Below are 22,954 nucleotides of genomic sequence, written 5' to 3'. Positions count from 1 at the left end.
TAGAAAATAATAGTATTTGTGTCTTCTTCCAGGGCACAAATTAACTAGTTTTTATTATAGCACATTCATTTTACCTATGTTCATACATTATATGCAGGCATGCATACATATGTATTCTTCTGTGTCTGTTTTTGTTCAGCTTTACGTCTCCGAGATTCATCCATTTTGGGGCATAACATACCACTATCCATTTATTTCTTCTATTTTTGTTATTTGGGTTGACTACAGTGGATTCTAGTCTGAAAATGGAGAATGGAGAATGACATGATATGCATAAAAGTTCATCAGTATATATTCCTTATTATAAATTTATTACATATTAGAACAGGGGTCCCCAACCCCCAGGCTGCAGACTGGTAGAGGTCCATGGCCTGTTAGGAACCGGGCCGCACAGCAGGAGCTGAGCAGCGGGGGAGCAAGCAAAGCTTCATCTGCTGCTCCCCATCGCTCCCCATCACTCACATGACCGCCTGAACCATTCCCACCTCCACTTTTCCTTGGAAGAATTGTCTTCCGTGAAACCGGTCCCTGGTGCCAAAAAGGTTGGGGACCACCATATTGGAGTACACCAAAGTACACTATAAGAATATGAGATAATGAAAATAACTGAGGGAAATATTTGTGGTATAATCAGAGCCCAAGATGCTAATACTATTAATAGGTGATTGTATTGTGTCAAATAAAAGATGCAAACATTCAATTGTATGGCTGAAAATAGGAGCTCTACGAAGCTTCATGATAAAGTAAAGCAGTTCAACAAAAAGATGCAGGTGAGGCCAAAATGGAGTTAATTCCTACTACATCCATTGGTATGCTCAGAGGGTAACTAAAGCAATGTCTTTCCTTTATACAAAAAAAGGTTTACTAACCTATCTAGTAAAACGTAGCTATTTGGTTTACTAACATCTCCAGTTCCTGGAGGCAAATACTAGCAATAGTTGATGGTGGGAGAAGGCAGAAATTATTCTCAAACCTCCAATCTGTTTGGAAGCAATTTGGTAGTGGGGAAGCAAGTTAATCAAATATAACCTGAAACCAGTTTTGACAAGTTTCACCTTCCTCTGTGTGGTTATTGGAAGATTTTATGACAACTGGCTTTATGATGCAAGAGCAGAGATGAAAATGAGATAGTATTAAAATTACTTAATACTGATCCACTCAACTTTTACTTTTTGAGCCCAATTCAACAAATCAGATATTCATCTAGAAATATTATCTGATAGAGAAAAGTCTTGAAACACTTTAAAAATTCACCAAATTAAAATGAAATAATTATTCAATTGCTGATAGTATTTAGGCCCTTGAGAAAGAGTAGAGAAAGTAGACTCTCTTCTCTCTCTCTCTCTCTCTGTAAATATATTGGTGTGATATCTCAGGTTTGGCTCTGAAACAATTTTGGAAGAAAATACACAGATATCTGAATTCTGTCCTCACCGAACGCATTAGATGAAAACTTTTATTAGGCAATGGAAGAATAGACAAAAAATTTACTGAGGATTTCTAAGGATCTAATGTACAACATGATGATTATGTTGTAACACTGTATTATGTAACTGAAATTTACTAAGAGAGTAGAATTGAAATGTTCTCATAAAATAAAAAGATAAATATGTGAGGTGATGGATGTGTTAATTAGGTAGATGGTGAGAATCTTTTTACCATGTATACATATATTGAATCACCATAATGTACACTTTAAATATCTTACAAAATTATTTGTCAACTATGCCTCAAAAAAGCTGGAAAAAAAAAGAAATATTTTACAGGGAAGGTGGGAGTTTTAATCAATGCTATTCAATGCCTATAAACATTTCTGATTAGAAATTCCTTAAAATGCCAAGGGAGGCAGTTCTGTAGGAACAAGTAGGTGCAATAATTATGCATGCAGTGAGGTGTTTCTACTAATAAATCCTGACATTTCCTAGAGGGACAACATCATGAAATCTGAGATCTTTTCATTAGAGTACATAGCATGTTGTCTAACATACAGTTAGCTAATAATAATGTTGAGCATACACACACACACACACAAAACACTCACACAAATACATATCCAAATACAAAGAGAAGAAAATAGTACATTACTCCTGGGCTAATAATTTATTGACTGTGCAGAGCGAAGGGACAAGTCGATGTAACAAACAGAGGGGAATTACTTTGGTTCTTTCCACAAATAAATCATGATGTGAGAAAAGATACCCTGTATAACACATATTAAGAAAAAAAATCATTTACCAGACAACTTGACCATAAATCTACCTGCCATTTTAATGGAACTAAATAGGCTACTAAACTAACTCAAAGAAGGTGAATAAAATGAAAGAGTCTTCTCTTTGGGACAAAAACTATGTGATACATTTTTATTATATAGTATGATAATGTAAATGAAGGATAACAGGATATCAAAACTATGCCTTATAATGTTCCCAGCATAAAGAGTAATGATGTATCATTCTTCTTTCAGCATCATCCTCAGAATACTTCATTTCCTGACTTCCTCTTTGTTTGGATTGATTATTCGATCTACATGATCCTACCCTCAGAGGCTGCAGCCCAGAATCCAGAACTGTTTAAATAACGATAGCAAAATGTAATCACAAAACTAAAGAAATGCACCTATACTTCAGTGTTACTTTTTATTAAGGTAATCTATGGCTCCTATGCGCCTCTTTGCTGTAACACTATATCTGATTTTCCTTGTTTTTGTTTATATCAGTAAAGAATCATGTATATTTATTTTAAAATGTGGCAATAATCAAATAATACTGTATTATTTTGTTGCACAAATTGTCCCAGATATAGCCAGTAGTAGATCTTTCAGTTGGCTTCTGTGTCTCTTTGATTTATTCCTATAATCTTGTGTGTGTATGTGTGTGTGCGCACATGTGCTTTTGAGCACTGATTAATTTCTGGCACTAAAAGATGCTCCCGGTTTATCTTATAATTTCCTACTCTAGCCCAGCCATAAGCCATTTTATCAAGGCCCTGGTTCTTTACTAACTTTTTATTTATTTTTCAAGCAGTTAAATATGCCTATATTTTACAGTATCACTACTAATAATATGATGTTTCTTATTATTAACATAGAAGATGTTAAGAGAATTAAGCTCATGGATTAATATTTCAAAACTGTTCTGTCTTTATAAATAAATATCTATCAAATTATTTTTTTCTTTAGTCTTAACTTAAGGGTATATAAAAGGAGAAATCGAATATGTGGTCCTTTCCTTCCTTACAAAGACTATAGAATCATATTTTTAAAATATTTCCTAGCATGGTTGTAGTTTAAATGTTCAGTTTATTAGGAAATTTTATATATTTTGATGTCTGTGCAGAGCCGAAGAAAAAAATCAGATAATTGAAATATTTGATGGGAAAATAAATATCTAATTATCTTCGCAAATTACTGTTTAAACATTTCAAAAACATGAATAATTAATACAAATTAGAGAAATTCAGATAAAAACTAGATATTTTGTTCCATTATAATACATAAATTTATGAGGAAATGGGTAAAGCAGTGGGGACAATAATCTTCTCAGTGATGAGGTAAACATATTAAACAAGAGTTCCAGTTTTTACCATTTTTGTCCCAGAACGAAAATTCTTACAACACCAGTGCTAGATTTTTCCATATGACCAAAGTGAAAATTCATAAGAAACATTTTTCCCTTGAAGAAATGACAGAATTTAGACGTAGAACAAAATTAGAGAAACATAAGAATTGCAAAAATCCAAATCATTGTTTTATTCCATTTGGAAATTGAATACAGCAAGTGTTTTCTTTCACTGAAGAGGGTAAGGAACCATATCATATTCTCTATATTTGCAAGACATAAATAATCATCTATTATACATTTGTAGCGTTAATTATACTTTTTTGACATGGATTAAGGGATGCAATATAACATATTACTTTGTTTTTCAATAATTTTTTGAATTTTAAAAATAATATTGAGAAAGCAAAACAATTTTCAGATATATACTGTTCTTTATTGACTTGCTGTGGTGGAGGAAATATTTTCTCAATTTAGAATAATTAAAAATTTTTGTTTCTGTTTGTGTATTTTCCTGTGTGTCGGAGGGAGAAAAAGAGGGAAAGAGAGAGGGAGATAAAATTCATATATGCATTATATATTTTGTTATTATATGTAATTTTAACTATGAGTACTGTGGTGATTTACCATATATGTTTACCATAGTGAATATGGCAGAGGCAACTATCTTCAATTTATGCCATAGAACCATTGAAGTATAAGTTATGAAAATATCATTGCTCTTATTATCCTGATTTAAGGATTATTTTTATTATTTATTATTACTACTGTTTCAAGAAACATTAACTGGTTTCCTGTGAATGGGAGCTTAGATCCATGGAGGCTAACTTACTTAAAATACAGTCACTTTTTTTGGTTATCCTATTCTAGACATCAAATCTAATTTTAGAGAATGCCACTCCTCTAAATCTTCACAGTCTAAAAAGAGTTCTTCCATCCTTTTTCTCAATCACATCTTTGTCATCCTCTTTACCTTTCAACCTAAAGGTGGAAAGTACTGTACTTGTCATTAAAATTAGCCATCTTATTCCATAAACCAGCTCCAAGAATAAATTTAAAAATATCAAATGTCAATGACAATGACTATTACCAATAGTCATTGTAACAACTGTAACTATCACTTATCAGGCAGCCTCAGATGTCCAGAGCTGTTGTAGTTTTGCTTCTTAGTTGTTGATGTATTTGTTGTATTCCTGTCAATAACTGTCACTAAATATATACTAAGTTGTGGTGCAATAAAATTGCCAAAATATCAGAGGCTTAAGAAAATAAAGGCTTATTTTCTGTTTGGCGTATATATCTATGGAGGTTTGCTTGGGTTGTTTTCTGTGTTGTCCTCTCTCTGGAACAAAACTACTCTCTGAAATAGCTACTATGTATAGTTTGCTTGTCACTATCACAAATGGAAAGACAACTTCTGATGATCTGTTTCCAGCAATTAAATCATCATGTCCAAGGGGATAGATGATACTTGATTACCACTTATTGGCCAGCACTAGACCTCTGGCCCCACCCAACCAGCCATATGAGGAAGTGCAATGATATGAGAAAATGGATGTTCAGAAAAGTTTTGTTCAAGATCACACATATAATAATGCCAAAATGAAAAGTAAACTCAGACTTTTCTCGCTCTAGATTAGGTTTCTTCACACTAACCCATGTTGTCATTACCTTACACATTTCTAGTAAAACCAGGCAGTGGTGACATAGAATTTAATTAAATTTTACTTAGAAAATAAAACAACCTGTTCACCAATCAACTTCTAAAGCTGATACCCAGACAAATAATTCTTCAAAACTACTGTGTTCACTTTATTCTAATTTGGGAACAGTTTATAAATAAATATAAATATTTAATGGCTATAAGCCACACACTTAAGATTAATGAATATGAAACCCCTCAATTTAATCAGCCCATTTAACACCTCTAAAGAGAAAAGCAAGCAGTAGAATTTTTGAACCAGACATATGTGTTCCTTCATTAGTTATCAGACCTACTCTAGCTTTCTATAAATATATAGATAAAATGCCTCATAATGATAATATTAATCTAAATATATATTGGAATGAAGTATGATTAGCTATAGAGATAGATGATAGACAGATGATAGACAGATCTTGTTGAATAATGTTACATTTAAAAATAGATAGATTGTGGTTATTTTCAGAACTCTAACTCAAGTTAAAATTCTAGTTTCTACATTTAGACTATACAAAGAATTTAAAGGATTAAACCTCTGAAGATGAATGAGCCAGAAATAACCATTCTAGCCAAAACAACCATTATATCCCTTGAGGCTGGAACACATTTTATATTTAGAACAAGTTATTCAGATACCTAAATGGATGATACAGGTAAAATGCTGGAGTTCCTCCTCAGGTGAGTTATCAGTGCCATTATCTTGGTGGCTTTTAAAAACATAGACACAGGATCCTGATGTATCAGTATTATCTAAGTGTGTATATTTCTCAGGAGTAACAAATCAGAAATGTTTGGGCAACTAGTTACAGAATCTTATTCCCAGGGACATAAAAAAAAATTTTTTTTTGGCTTGATTTTCTCACATAACTAGAAGTCTGGAAAAGAGCTGTTGCTGGATTTGGCAAGGCTGCTCTGTGATATCAGGACTGCCATGATCTTTCTTTGGTGCTTATAACGTGGCTGCCATGGCCCCAACCATCCACTGTTAAAATCAAAGAGCATGAGGAAAGGATAAGACCAGTTATTTCTCTTTTAAGTTTTCTTTTCTCCAGGAAAGAAAGGCCTTCTCAAAACTATCCTGAATGTCCTTTAATTTACATACCTATGGGCAAACAGGGTTACATGACCCATTCAAGTGAGGCTGATAAAATGAGCTAAGAGTGGTAAAGATTATCTTAGACCAGTCATACACTTAAGTAGGCCTGGACACAAATATAAATCCGTTAGCCCACAAAACAGGAATGTGAATTTGACAGAAAACTGTCAAATATAACTTGAATGGCAATTGTCACAAATTTATGCACAGAATACTAATGTATCTATTTTCAAAGCAAAATAAAACCTGAAAGGAAAAGGTGATACATCATTGCTTCTGTCATATTCTATTTGTTAAAAGTAAGTCACTAAATCCAGCCAACACTCGAGGGGAGGGGATTATCAAAGTAAATAATACTTAGAGGCAAAGATTATTTGTGGCCATTTTGTAGGTTGCTTACGATATCAGGCAATAATGTTTTTTCTTGAAAATAGCATATAATTGAATCTAAATAATATACCAAGATTTGTTACTTTTTAAAAGGGTAATTAACCCCCTTAACAAATGTAGTGATTACTTTGTAGTGGTGATATATTTCTTCTTATTTCAGACAATTCTTCTTTACTGAGTCTGTTTATTGAGTTTTCTTCAGCTTTTGATAGATTTATTTTTTCTTTCCAGTAGTTTTATAACAATCTATATTCTATTTTATAATATTAGTAATGATTATACATTTTTCTACCTATTTATATTATAATAATTAAGAATGATACAGTACTCATATCAAAGCCCCAAACAAAATATATCCTTTCCTTTTCCATCTTCCCGTTCTATTGCCTCATCTGCAATAATTGGTTCAAATAACCTGATAAACTTGTGTCTAATTATTATTTTATTATTGAGCTTTGACATTATCTTCTATCTAGAAATCCTTTCCTTGAAAGTATCTAAAAATTTCCTTTTTCAGTATCTGTGATGGATTGGTTCCATGGTCCCAGGGTTTTGTTATTTAGAAATGCTCAATCCCTTATATAAAATGGCTTAGTATTTGCATATAATCTACACAATCTTCCCGTATGATTAAATCACCTCTAGATTACTTATAATACCTAATGCAATGTAAATGCTATGTAAGTAGTTGCCAGCATGGGGTATCTTTTACTTTTGCTTTTTGGAATGTCCTAGAATTATTTTTCAGAATATTTTTGATCTGCGGTTGGCTGAATCTTCAGATGCAGAACACATGGGTATGGAGGGACAAGTGTATGGAACACTTCATAAAGACATTTTCAACAATTATTATTTACCCTAAGGTAAACCTAATATTCACATGTACTTCAGCAAATTAACTTCTACTCATCCACAAAATCTCAAATTTCTCAGGGAAACTTGCCTTCTGACTAAATGAAGTTAGTTCTATCATAAATCTTTATAGCACTCTATAATTACCTCTCAGAATTGATATATTTTATTTATATAGATGTATATTATAAACGTTTCCTTAGTTTTGTTATTCCTACTAGACTGTAGGTTTCATAAAGGTAAGAATTGTGCTTTTTTTGTTGTTTACAATTAAATCCTTAATAACTATAATAGTGCCTGGCAGTATCATAAACATTTTTGAATGAATAAATACATAGATTTTGATTATCAAAAAACATTTAACCCCCTTCACAGTCAAATTGTAAAAGAAGAGACATTTCAGGGAACTTTCAAAATTCCACAATTAAATGCCTGAAAAACATAGATTTTTCTTAAAACTGTTCTTGTGTTCACTTCATTTAGAGTGGAAATGGATCTTAAAATGTGTCCAGAAAATTGCTATCACTATGCTTTTTAAACACAAAAATTGAACACATAGATTATTTAGGCCATTTGAATACCCATAAAGTAAAAGTACAATATTTTTTATTTCTTTGTTTCTTTATAGGTCTAATGTAAACGTATCCTTACATTCATAGAAAAATAGACAAGATGAAAAGGCAGAGGGCTATGTACCAGATGAAGGAACAGGATAAAAACCCAGACAAACAACTAAATGAAGTGGATATAAGCAACCTTCAAGAAAAGGAATTCAGAATAATGAGAGTGAAGATGATCCAGGACCTCGGAAAAAGAATGGAGACAAAGATTGAGAGGATGAAAGAAATGTTTAACAAATACCTAGAAGAATTACAGAACAAACAGAGATGAACAATACAATAACTGAAATGAAAACTACACTAGAAGGAATCAACAGAAGAATAACTGAAGCAGAAGAACAGATAATTGACCTGGAAGACAGCATGATGGAATTCACTGCTGTGGAACATAATAAAGAAAAAAGAATGAAAAGAAATGAAGACAGCCTAAGAGACCTCTGGGAAAATATTAAAAACAACAACATTTGTATTATAGAGGTCCCAGAAGGAGAAGAGAGAGAGAAAGGACCCGAGAAAATACTTGAAAAGATTATAGTCGAAAACTTCCCTAACATGGGAAAGGAAATAGCTATCAAAGTCCAGAAAGCGCAGAGAGTCCCATACAGGATAAACCCAAGGAGAAACATGCCGAGACACATAGTGGTCAAATTGGCAAAAATTAAAGACAAAGAAAAATTATTGAAAGCAGCAAGGGAAAAATGACAAATAACATACAAGGGAACTCCCATAAGGTTAACAGCTGATTTCTCAGCAGAAACTCTACAAGCCAGAAGGGAGTGGCATAACATATTTAAAGTGATAAAAGGGAAGAATCTACAACCAAGAATACTCTACCTAACAAGGATCTCATTCAGATTCGATGGAGAAATCAAAAGCTTTACAGACAAGCAAAACCAAAGAGAATTCAGCACCACCAAACCAGCTTTACAACAAATGCTAAAGGAACTTCTCTAAGTAGGAAACACAAGAGAAGAAAAGGACCTACAGAAACAAACCCAAAACAATTAAGAAAATGGTAATAGGAACATACATATAGATGATTACCTTAAACTTGAATGGATTAAATGCTCCAACCAAAAGACACAGGCTCACTGAATGGATACAAAAACAAGACCCATATATATGCTGTCTACAAGAGACCCACTTCAGACCTAGGGACACATACAGACTGAAAGTGAGGGGATGGAAAACGATATTCGATGCAAGTGGAAATCAAAAGAAAGCTGGAGTAGCAATACTCATATCAGATAAAATAGACTTTAAAATAAAGAATGCTACAAGAGACAATGAAGGACACTTCATATTGATCAAGGGATCAATCCAAGAAGAAGATATAATAATTATAAACATATATACACCCAACATAGGAGCACCTCAATACATAAGGCAACTGCTAACAGCTATAAAAGAGGAAATCAACAGTAACACAATAATAGCAGGGGACTTTAACACCTCACTTACACCAATGGATAGATCACCCAAACAAAAAATTAATAAGGAAACACAAGCTTTAAATGACACAATAGACCAGATAGATTACATTGATATTTATAGGACATTCCATCCAAAAAGAGCAGATTACACTTTCTTCTCAAGTGTGCACGGAACATTCTCCAGGATAGATCACATCTTGGGTCACAAATCAAGCCTCAGTAAATTTAAGAAAATTGAAGTCATATCAAGCATCTTTTCTGACCATAACACTTTGAGATTAGAAATCAATTACAGGGAAAAAAAGTAAAAAATGCAAACAAATGGAGGCTAAACAATACTTTGATAAATAACCAAAGACATCACTCAGGAAATCAAAGAGGAAATCAAAAATTACCTAGAGACAAATGACAATGAAAACATGACAATCCAAAACCTATGGGGTGCAGCAAAAGCAGTTCTAAGGGGGAAGTTTATAGCAATACAATCCTACCTCAACAAATAACAAACATCTCAAATAAATAACCTAAACTTACACCTAAAGGAACTAGAGAAAGAAGAACAAACAAAACCCAAAGTTAGTAGAAGGAAAGAAATCATAAAGATCAGAGCAGAAGTAAATGAAATAGAAACAAAGAAGACAATAGCAAAGATCAATAAAACTAAAAGCCAGTTGTTTGAGCAGATGGACAAAATTGATAAACAATTAGCCAGACTCATCAAGATAAAGAGGGAGAGGACTCAAATTAATAAAATTAGAAATGAAAAGGAAGTTACAACAGACACTGCAGAAATATAAAGCATCCTAAGAGACTACTACAAGCAAATCTATGCCAATAAAATTGACAACCTGGAGGAAATGGACAAATTTTTAGAAAGGTATAACCTTCCAAGACTGAACCAGGAAGAAACACAAAATATGAACAGGCCAATCACAAATAATGAAATTGAAACTGTGATTAAAACTCTTCCAACAAACAAAGGTCCAGGACCAGATGGCTTCACAGGTGAATTCTATCAAACATTTAGAGAAGAGCTAACACCCATCCTTCTCGAACTCCTCCAAAAATTTACGGAGGAAGGAACACTCCCAAACTCATTCTATGAGGCCACCATCACCCTGATACCAAAACCAGACAAAGATATTCCAAAAAAAGAAAATTACAGACCAATATCACTGATTAATATAAATGCAAAACTTCTCAACAAAATACTAGCAAACAGAATCCAACAACACATTAAAAGGATCATACACCATGATAAAGTGGGATTTATCCCAGGGATGAAAGCATTCTTCAATATACACAAATCAATCAATGTGATACACCATATTAATAAATCGAAGAAGGAAAACCATATGATCATCTAAATAGATGCAGAAAAAGCTTTTGACAAAATTCAACACCCATTTATGATAAAAACTCTTCAGAAAGTGGGCATAGAGGGAACCTACCTCAACATAATAAAGGCCATATATGACAAACCCACAGCAAACATCATTCTCAATGGTGAAAAACTGAAAGCATTTCCTCTAACATCAGGAACAAGACAAGGATATCCACTCTCACCACTATTATTCAACAAAGTTTTGGAAGTCCTAGCCGCAGCAATCAGAGAAAAAAACAAAGAAATAAAAGGAATAAAAATTGGAAAAGAAGAAGTAAAACTGTCACTGTTTGCAGATGACATGATATGATACATAAGGAATCCTAAAGATGCCACCAGAAAACTACTAGAGCTAATCAATGAATTTGGTAAAGTTGCAGGATACAAAATTAATATACAGAAATCTCTTGCATTCCTATACACTAATGATGAAAAATCTGAAAGAGAAATTAAGGAAACACTCCCATTTACCATTGTAACAAAAGGAATAAAATACTTAGGAATAAACTTACCTAGGGAGACAAAAGACCTGTATGCAGAAAACTGTGACACTGCTGAAAGAAATTAAAGATGATAGAAACAGGTGGAGAGATATACCATGTTCTTGGATTGGAAGAATCAATATTGTGAAAATGACTATACTACCCAAAGTAATCTACAGATTCAATGCAATCCCTTTCAAATTACCAATAGCATTTTTTACATAACTAGAACAAAAAATCTTAAAATTTGTATGGAGACACAAATGACCTCGAATAGCCAAACCAGTCTTGAGGGAAAAAACGTAGCTGGAGGAATCAGAGTCCCTGGCTTCAGACAATACTACAAAACTACAGTAATCAAGACAGTATGATACTGGCATAAAAACAGAAATATAGATCAATGGAACAGGATAGAAAGCCCAGTGATAAACCCATGCACTTATGGTCAACTAATCTATGACAAAGGAGCAAGGATATAGAATGGAGAAAAGACAGTCTCTTCAATAAGTGGTGCTGGGAAAACTGGACAGCTACATGTAAAAGAATGAGATTAGAACACCCCCTAACACCATGCACAAAAATAAACTCAAAATGGATTAGAGACCTAAATGTAAGACCGACACTACAAAGCTCTTAGAGGAAAACATAGGAAGAACACACTTTGACATAAATCACGGCAAGATCTTTTTTGATCCACCTCCTAGAGTAATGGAAATAAAAACAAAAATAAACAAATGGGACCTAATGAAACTTAAAAGCCTTTGCAAAGCCAAGGAAACTACCAACAAGATGAAAAGACGACCCTCAGAATGGGAGAAAATATTTGGAAACGAATTAATGGACAAAGGATTAACCTCCAAAATATATAAACAGCTCATGCAGCTCAATAATAAAAAAACAAACAACCCAATCCTAAAATGATCAGGAGACCTAAATAGACATTTCTCCCAAGAAGACATACAGATGGCCAAGAAGCACATGAAAAGCTGATCAACATCTCTGATTATTAGAGAAATGCAAATCAAAACTGCAATGAGATATCACCTCACACAAGTTAAAATGGGCATCATCAGAAAATCTACAAACAACAAATGCTGGAGAGTGTGTGGAGAAAAAGGAACCCTCTTGCACTGTTGGTGGGAATGTAAATTGATACAGTCACTATGGAGAACAGTATGGGAGTTCCTTAAAAAACTAAAAATAGAATTACCATATGACCCAGCAATCCCACTACTGAGCATATACTCAGAGAAAACCATAATTCAAAACGACTCATGCACCCCAGTGTTCACTGCAGCACTATTTACAACAGGCAGGACATGGAAGCAACCTAAATGCCCATCAACAGACAAATGGATAGAGATATGTTACATATATACAATGGAATATTACTCAGCCATAAAAAGGAAAGAAATTGAGTCATTTGTAGAGACATGGATTGATCTAGAGACTGTCATACAGAGTGAAGTAAGTCAGAAAGAGAAAAACAAATATCATATATTAACGCATATATGTGGAACCTAGAAAAATGATACAGATGAACCGGTTAGCAGGGCAGAAATTGAGACATAAACGTACATAACAAATGTATGGACACAAAACGGGGAAAGTGGCAGGGTGTGGTGGTGTGATGAATTGGGAGATTGGGATTGACATATATACACTAATATGTATAAAATGGATAACTAATAAAAACCTACTGTATAAAAAAATAACTAAAATAAAATTTAAAAAAAAAAGATTCTTCCTTAGTGTCTTCAGAGGGAGTGTGGTCTTGGGGACGCCTAGATTTCAGACCAGTAATAATGGCATTGAATTTCTGGACTTCAGGAGTGTAAAATAATAAATTTCTCTTGTCTTAAGCCACCAAAACAAAACAAGTATTCCTGCACCACTTTTATTCATTTTATCTTATTCTCTTTTTAAAAGGGAGAAAAATTACTTAGTCTTTATTATAAATCCTGTATATATGTACATTATTGTCATTTTACATATAATCTAACCACAATAAAAGGTAAATGGTTAGCTCTATTCTTCATAAGACCTATTGAATAAACTCTTGAATAATTACTTTTATCTTTATCTTTCATACCTACACAAATTCTTCAAATATGAGGCCTACAGCAACTTCAAGAATTTTGAAATTTTTAATGTGATGTTTTATTCCTTGCGTATTTGACGGTATTTCATTCAGCTGCATGTTATTTAAAACTGTATACAAGATTTTTTATTCCCTCATTCTCTCATCCATTCACTTATTCATCCATATATTTGTAAAATCATATATTCAGTTGAAAATGTGCATTGAATCCCTCCTATGTGCCAAAAACGTTATACTACCCATGATAGATGAAGAAATGATTAGGGCACAGACTCTGGTATGAAGAATTTCTCAGTTCTGTAGGAAAGCCTGATGTGTAAACTTTGATGTAAATACCAGGCGACAAATTGCATAGTTGAGGTATGGCCATTGCAGTGTTTACATGATAAGACTACCATCATCCTTTTTCTAGATTGTTAGGAGAGTACACAGGGAAAGTAAAATTTGAGCTAAAATCTGGAGGAAAAGTCCACTTGTTCTGCTGTAGTAAACAACACATAACATAATATCTCTCCCTTAACAAATTTTTAGGTATAAAGTTCAATATTAACTCTAAAGAAAATGGTATACCAGAGATCTATAGAGCTTTTCCATTCATATGACTGAAAATATATACCAGTTGAATAGCAGTTCCCACATTTTCTTATCCTTTCAGCCCCTGGCAACCACTCTTCTACTTTCTGTTTCTATGAGTTTGACTAACTTTAGATACCTTATATAAGTAGAATCACTCACTATTAGTCCTTCAATAACTGGGTTTTTTTTTAACATAATGTTCTGAAGGTTAACCATATTGTAGCTTATGACAGGACTTCCTTCTTTTTGTGCCAAATAATATTCCATTGTATATGCCACATTTCATTATTCATTCAACTGTTGATGGACACAAAGATTGCTATGGTGAATAATTCTGCAGTGAACATGAAAATGTAGAATCTCTTTCAATTCTGATTCAATTCTTCTGGATAAATTCCCTATAAGTGGGATTGCTGGATCATATGCCAAGGGTGTGACTGGACTACCTTTGGCTAGTGTCTAAGAAGGGAAAAAAGGTCACAATATTCAGTCACACAAAGGATATTAAGCATGTGACTCATGGATTCCCCTCAACCATCTCACCAGAAAGCAAAAGTAGAGATGAGGTAGTCTAGGAAAAACCGTGGAGAAACCTCTTAGCTAATGGAGGTAAATCCCTGGGATGTACATAGAAACTCCACAATGAGGATGTTATGTCAGCAGAAATATTGACAGCTTCAAATGAAAGGGACAGATAGAGAACAAAATTAAAGAAGGATGTTGGATTACTAAAAATCTATAGGCAGGAAATAGGTTGATAAAGCTATTCAGCTGGAATCACATGCTACTTTCATGAAAATGAAGAACAAGGCAGGAGTTTGAGCCTCTGACCCAGAGGACTGAACTAAGGGTTCCATGGGAGAATTCTTGGAAACATAGGTAGGGTCACATTGAAATGGGTAAGAAAAGTAATTTCACTTTACCTATGACAGCTCCTTCCACAAGCCAACACAGCTTAGCACTGGGTGAGAATATCCAGGCATGCGAGTTTCCCTCTGGGGGAAAGGGAAGAATGGAGTGTGTCTCCAATATTCTGACTTTTCAGAGGTCTTCCTGAAGAACAGTGTTCTGTGTCTCACTTCACTTGGAGAATTGATGTTACTGGCATAGTTTGGCGACCTAGAGGCTGCCGAGAACAAAGAAAAAGAGTAGATGGCTTGCTATGGCCAGCATGGCTTGGGATTGTGAGAAGGAGAGCACCTGAATCTTCTCCTTCAAGAATGAGAGAGAAGAGTGGAACATGTGTCCAGAATTCTGGCTTTTTGGAAGGCTGTTGAGGGATGGGTCTCTGTTTTGCTTGAGTTGGGGTACTGAAGGGGAACCACTGACAATAAGGAAGAGCTGGGAGACTTGCTACTCCGTTATAAAATAGAGAACTGACAGTGCAGCAGACAACTATCAGAGGAAGCAAAAGATTAAAAGTAATAATAATAACAGAAAACTTCTCTATTTGAGAAATTACATGCATAAGCCCAGAGAAGTCACATCCCTCCAGGAAAGCATCAGAGACCCCAAGAATCTCTCTGGATGATTGGTAAGGGTCTTCTCCTATAGAAACTCAGTTCATAAAGATAGGGAAAAGTGACTGATAACTTCCCATATGTAGGGAGAGATTTGGATATACAAGTCCATGAAGCTCATAGGTCACCAAACAGACTAATCCTAAAGAAAGTCTTCCCAAGACACATCATGATAAAGCTGTCCAAAATCAATGACAAAGAAAGAATCTTAAGAGCAGCAAAAGCAAAGAAGCTTGTAACCTACAAGGGAATCTTCATTAGGTTATCAGCAGTTTTCTGAGCAAGAAACCTTATGGTCTAAGAGACGGTTGAAAGATATATTCAGTATGCTGAAAGAAAAACTTCCAACTAAGAATACACTGTCAGGTAAAGTTATCCTTCAGAAATGAAGGAGAAATAAAGGTTTTTCCACACAAACAAAAGTTGAGGGAGTTCTTCACCACTAGACCTGTGTTACAAAAAAATACTGAAAGAATTTTTCAAGCTGAAATAAAATGATGCTAATTAGTAACATGAAAATATATTAAAATCTACAACACACTGGTAAAGGTAAATAAAAAGTCAAGTTCAGAATACTCTGTTATATGGTAGTGAGTTAACCACAACTCTAGTATAAAGGTTAAAGAACAAGAGTATTGAAAATAAATGTAGCTATAATAATTTGCTAATGAAAACACAATATAAAAATATATAAATTGTGACCTCAAAAAACATAAAATTGGAGGGGGAGAAAAAGGTAGAGTTTTTGTATGCAGTCAAAGTTAAGTTGTTATCAGTATAAGATAAACTATTATAAGATGTTTAATGTCAGCCTAATGGCAACCACAAAGCAAAAACAGTAGATTTGTAAAAGATAGAGAGATAGGTATCAGAGCATACTATGGAAACACATCAATTCCAAAGGAAGGCAGCAGAGAGGAAGAAAAGAAAAGGGAACTAAAAAACAGCCAGAAAACAATTAATAAGATGGCATTTGTAAGTTCTTACCTATTGATAATTACCCTAAAGGTAAGTGGATTGAATTATCCAATCAAAAGGCATAGAGTAGCTGATGGACAGAAAACAACATCCAAGTATATACTGCCTACAAGAGACTCATCTCAGCTTTAAGGACACACAAAGACTCAAAGTGAAAAGATGGAAAAAGATATTCCATGAAAGTGGAAACCAAAAGAGAACATGTGCAGCTTAATCAGACAAAAATAGACTTTAAGCCAAAAATGGTAACTAGACAGAGGGTAATTATACTATGATAAAGGGGCAATTCATCAAAAACAAACAAACAAATATATATGCATCCAACTTTAAAGCAATTAAATACATTAAGCAAGTACTAACTGAAGAGAGAAACAGACAATAATACAATAATAGTAGAGAACTTTAATAACCCACTTTCGATAATGGACAGATCATTGACTCAGAAAATCAGTAAGGAAACATTGGACTTCAACCATACTAGAGACCTGATATACCTGATAGACACATACAGAGCACTGCATCCAACAGCAATAGAATATATTCTTCTGAAGCACACACAGAACATTCTCCAGAATAGATCACATGATATGTCACAAAAAGAGACTTAGCATATTTAAGATGATTAAAATCATACTAAGTATATTTCTTAACCACAGTGAAATGAAACTAGAAATCATAACAGGAGGAAAGTTGAAAATTTCATAAATATGTGGAAATTAAACACACTCCTGAACAACCAATGGGCTACATAAAAAATCAAAAGGTAAATCAAAAAATATCTTGAAAGAAGGGGAAATGGAAACAAAACATACCAAAGGCTTTTACAAAAAGATGCTAATTAGTAATGTAAAAGGAATGATAATTAGTAACATGAAAACATATGAAAATATACAATACACTGGTAAAGGTAAGTGGAAGATCAAGTTCAAAATACTCTAATACTGTGATATGGTATTGTGTCAACCACTTAACTCTAGTATAAAGGTTAAAGTACAAGAGCTATGGGACGCTACAAATTTATAGCACTAAAGCCACTTCTACATTTTTCACTAGTCGTTACAGGAGCACCCCAATTCCAGGTATTAAAATCTGTATTAGTTTCCTGTTGACACTATAACAAAATATAGCAAAAGTATTAATTTAAAACAACATGAACTTATTATCCTTCATTTCTAGGATTCATGAGTTTCAATTATGGTTTTGACAAGTTTGCATTCTTCTTGGAGGCTTCAGAAAGGAATCTATTTTCTTGCCTTTTTCAGCTTCAAGAGGTCACATACATTTCTTGGCTCATGTATTCTTCCCCTGTCTTCAAAGCACATCATTCCACATTTGGTTCCATAATTATATCTTCTTGTTCATAGTGGAAGCTTCCTCTGATTCTCTCTTATAAGGGCACTTGTGATTACTTTGAGTCTACATAATATTCCAGATTATCTCCCCATTTCAAGATCCTTAACATAATCACACCTGCACAGTTCATTTTGTCTTGTACGATATATATGCACAGCTACTGGGGAAAAGGACATAGGCATTTGTGGGGGTCCTGTGGAGTGGGGTATTATTCAGCCTACCATAGTAAGGTACGAGTAGATTCAATATTGAGAATAACAACTTTGATTACAAAGCAAATTGTGAACAAGAATTTAAAGAAAGCAACAGGGGGATGTTTTATGGTGCTATGTAAACCTTAGAAATAGAGATTATGTACAATTCAACTAAATCTGTGTCTGAGCGACAGCCTATTTAGGATAAGTGTAATTTCTATTAGCAACTTATTTTCTGTTAATCTTCACAAAATTAGATGAAGTAATGAATATATGAGTAATAAAGGGAGAGGAACAAAATATGACTCTGATTTTTAGCTTTTGATATTAAACAAATGTGCATCCTTTAATTAGCAGTTGAATCTTTGATTATTATGAAGTATTAAGAAAGAAACTTGCTATTGAAATGAACATGTTAATGTGATAGCAAACATGGGTTATTGAAACAAGACAGGAACAAGGTTTATTGTATAAGGTATATAAGATGTAGTCATAGGAATAAGGTTGACCCAAAGGATTTTGCCCATCAGTCTGAAGCTTTCTCCTATTTTTTTTTTTTTATTGAATTCACTTATGTTGCTGAGGTAACTTAATATTCTGTAAGCAATGCTTTGTTTAACCATTATGTATATTCTTGTTATTCTCATGTACACATAAGTATATGTGTATCTTTGCATATTATTGAATTCTATTAGCTTTTTAATCCTTTGTCTTCCCCCAAATTGTCACACAGTTTGTATTTAACGTTGTTCTTCCTTAATCTCAAAGTATTGTAGATGTTGGACCTGATAGAGAACAGGTACAGTAGTATCCTGGCTGCTGTATGCAGGATAGCCTTAAATATTTTGAGAGATATGAAAATTCTGATGACCCACTGATGTATTCCATAGATTCTTATGGTCAGCAAGGATAACGCATTGCATTTTATGTATCAGAGGTGATTAAAATTACCAAATTGCCTTTGAAGTTCCCAAAGCACAAGAATACTTCTTTAGTCACTTATAGCAACTTTCCCCTACTGCCAGTTATGGCTAGTGCCATATCTAAGAATTATTTTTATCTGACTGTTGTAACTGATATTGTGAAATTGGTTGGTTAAGATGATGTTAGTTGGCTGAACTGGGAAGGGATTGTGAGATGTCTTACATCTATGAGAGTGACGTGACCCAATTTTTCCATAAATGTACTTATATTTTAGCTTATGTGTCACTTTGTCTATTTCTATAGTTATTTTTCCTGTCATACATAGTCAAGGAAATCTCCAAAAATATGCATATAAAGCTACCATCTGATTTAGTAAGTTTTGGAATTCTTAGGATATAATTATAAATTTTCAAAAACAACAGAACAATGTTGGGCTAAAGTGTACATACAATGTGTGTTTCCATGTTAGGTTCATAATGCTGAAGACTCCTAATTTCCCTCCAGTTTGGTGACAGTTCAGTCAAATAAAGTATTCTTGAATCTAGACCCATGAAGTGGAAGTTTATTTATTTGGGTGTTGCAATAAAAAGTTATGCAACATTGACTCAACTCCCTTCTTTTCTGTATTCGGTATTAATTGTGGAGTGGAGTAAATCCAACATGACCTCGTCAAGGACCCATTTCCATAGGACCACTATTATTCTTTCTGCAACATGAAAGATCTGACTGGGTGCCTCAGAATGATCAAAACCCCTCTGTAGCAAGTATCTAGTGCAGCGTGTTAAAGGGATTCTTTTAATGCTTCTTGCTATTGGAGGTGAAATGAGTGTTTACAACTACTCAGCTCCTTGTATGGACTGATCGTATGGATAGTGTCACATTCAGCTATTATCCATCTTTTTTATCACATCTGTTTAGAATCCCTGTTATTTTTATTTTTGGAAAGTATTCGTTTCTTGTCATACTCTAGCAAAGTCCTTAAGTTTGCCAAATCTAAGGTGTCAGCTGCTCCTTTGTTCTCACATCATCTTACTAAGCTTATAGGGGATCCCTTAACCTATATTTTGCTCTGTCATCACAGGATCTTTGAGGCACCTTGTACTTCTTTAACCACATTTATATGACATGAATACCCATTCTGTGATTGCATTTAAAAATAAAAAATCTTTTATAATTCCAAGGAATGGCACAAAGAAATACAGGACATATGTAGTGCAAGCAGTTAAGTCTTATATGGAAGCAACTACTGTGGATAGTACAAAGTTATCTGAAAGCTAGACCAGCATCAATACTGGTAATACTTTGTGGTCAGTTGTCCATTTGTTTAGGCACAAAATATTTACTGGGTCCTTACAATGAAATAGAAGCTTTTTCTCCCTAGGTTGTAGATGAGTTTTTATACCCATATTATTTTTTTAAGAAACATTGTAACTCTTAGAAAAGCTGCTATTTTAATGAACTATGTGGATTCAGCTTCCAAAGATACAAGAGAAAGGCGGAGTAAAGGAAAGAGCTATACTTAACCACATGCTTATTTGCTAAAATAAATGTGCAGTTCTCACTTCTTTCCCTGAATGGAGTCACTGGGACTACTATCATTAGACTGCTATTACAGTCCTATCATTATAGAAATAATAAGAAACAAGCTGTGGAATCTGCTTTTCTCCTCAATTTCAGGTCAATTTGGTGGTAGAAGCAGAAGCAGAAGTTACTTTTAGATGTGCTCCATAACTCTTACACAGTGATACCTACATACATTTGTAAATAAACATGATATCTGGTCATTTCGAATAGCGTCTTAAGGTAAAAATAATAATTTGCATGTGGTTAACATACTTTTTCAGAGCATATAACTTAATTTTTATTGCAAACTCAATTATGATACAGTAGAAATGTGTTGAGTGTTTCTGTTTTTATAATTTACTGATTTTCTGTAATTGTGAACATCGAATATTTTAAGCATTTCTTACAGCCTAAAGTTGATTTTTCTACAATGTACCCCTTTCACATCCTGCTGGTTCTCAGACCTCTCTCCTTTGCCATCCTCCCTTCTGATTCTACAGACTGTCTTATATCTTATGGCACTATCACATGTGTTGCACAGTGCTAAAACCACATTACCAGTCCAGTATTTTCTGCTGTATGACTTCTCTTGGGTGATATAGAGGCACAGAAAATGTGCACACCTTGATGATACGCTCATCATTTACTTGAGGTCTCCAAGGGATCAAGCGTACACCTTCAGAAACATGTAAGAAGGGCTCTAGAATAAAGCCTATCATACAGAGATAAGTATTTATACACATATATTTTTAAACTAAACTCAAAATATCTTAAAATAAACTTACCATTATTCTGGTTCTTTTGTTTTTTTCTTTATCTCTGTTTCACATGTTTCAAATAAAGAGAATGACCATCTTTTTCAAATGTTACTCAGAGGCAACTAAAATGAAAATTAGCGATTAGATTTGGCAGCTGGAAAGTTTATTGGTCATCTTGAAAAGAGGATCCCAAAGACTTAGTGTGTAAAAATCTAGACTGATTAGACTGAAGTGATTTTAAAATAAAGTGGGAGATAAAGAAGTGGAGATAGCAAAAATATTTAAAAATTTGAGTAATCTTTACTGTGAAATAGGACATAACAAGAGGCCAACTGATAGAGAATCTAGGTTGAAGATTTTTTCTTTAAGATTATAAATATTACAGTCATTATTAACTGATTGAAATGAGAAAGTAGTAAGAAAAAAATAAATTGTACTGTAGAGAGGTGTCTTAATTACAGAGGGAATGCAAGGGATTCGCCTTAATTAGGATTTAGACAATGCCATTTTAAGAGGAAGGAAAGCTGTGGATATGAGTTTAGAAAAAATAATTTTATATTTCATATATGAATGAAATCACATAACATTTGTCTTTCTCCATCTGACTTAGCATACTACCCTTGAGGTCCATCCGCAATGTTGCAAATAGCAAGATTTCATCTTTTTTATGGCTGAGTAGTATTCCACTATATATGTATATATACTGCATCTTCTTTATCATTTATCCTTGATGGGCATGTAGGTTGTTTTCATATATTGGCTATTGTAGATAATGTCTCAGTGAACATAGAGATGTATATATCTCTTCAAATTAGTGTTTTCATATTCTTTGAATAAATACCCAGAAGTGGGATAGCTGGATATGGTAATTCTATTCTTAATTTTTTTGAGAAATCTTCATACTGTCCTCCACAGTAGCTGCACCAAAGGAACAAAAAACAAAATAAATGAACAAACCAAGCCAAACAAATATATAGATACAGAGAAAGGAGTAGTAGATACCAGAGGGGAAGGTGTGTTGGTGTGGGAAGCTAAAATGGGTAAGGAGATCAACTGTGTGGTGACGGATGGAAACTAAACTTTTGGTGGTGAGCATGCTGTAGAGTATACAGAAGTAGAAATATAATGTTGTATGCATGAAACTTATATAACTTTATTAAACAATGTTACCTCAATGAAAATCATCCTCAACTTCTTAATTAAAAAAGAAAAAATGAATTTCAGAGGGTTTTGTATAGGAAGATGATGATAAGGAAGAAAGGAAATGAACAAGGGCAATGGACTGTGAAAAAATGGTAGATGGATGGGTTCAAAGCTACAATAGAATGACATATTAATGTAATGGAGTTACTAAAGGAAGGGTAATGAGATTTTAGAGGTGATCCCACATTTGAAATGCTTAGGTCAAGAGGATGTGTGGCTAAAGAAAAGGGCAGATCATTGAAAATGAGTAACTCAGGAAACTTAGGGG

The 22,954-nt window shown here is 33.8% G+C and overlaps 1 long non-coding RNA gene across 1 annotated transcript in view; it reads right to left on the bottom strand.

Annotated features, from left to right (window-relative positions):
* The window catches only part of LOC309644418, a 76,979-nt gene continuing 54,025 nt past the window's right edge, over nt 1–22,954 (bottom strand). Inside the window, exon 2 of the long non-coding RNA XR_014254413.1 lies at nt 1–21,605. This is a non-coding gene — a long non-coding RNA (uncharacterized lncRNA). The remainder of the gene's footprint in view (nt 21,606–22,954) is intronic.

Source organism: Balaenoptera physalus (genome assembly GCF_965194825.1).
Source record: "Balaenoptera physalus genome assembly, chromosome: 15".
In the NCBI taxonomy this organism is placed as follows: Eukaryota; Metazoa; Chordata; class Mammalia; order Artiodactyla; family Balaenopteridae; genus Balaenoptera; species Balaenoptera physalus.
The sequence above is the reverse complement of the archived record's forward strand: the minus strand, read 5'-3'. Positions and strand labels throughout refer to the sequence as shown.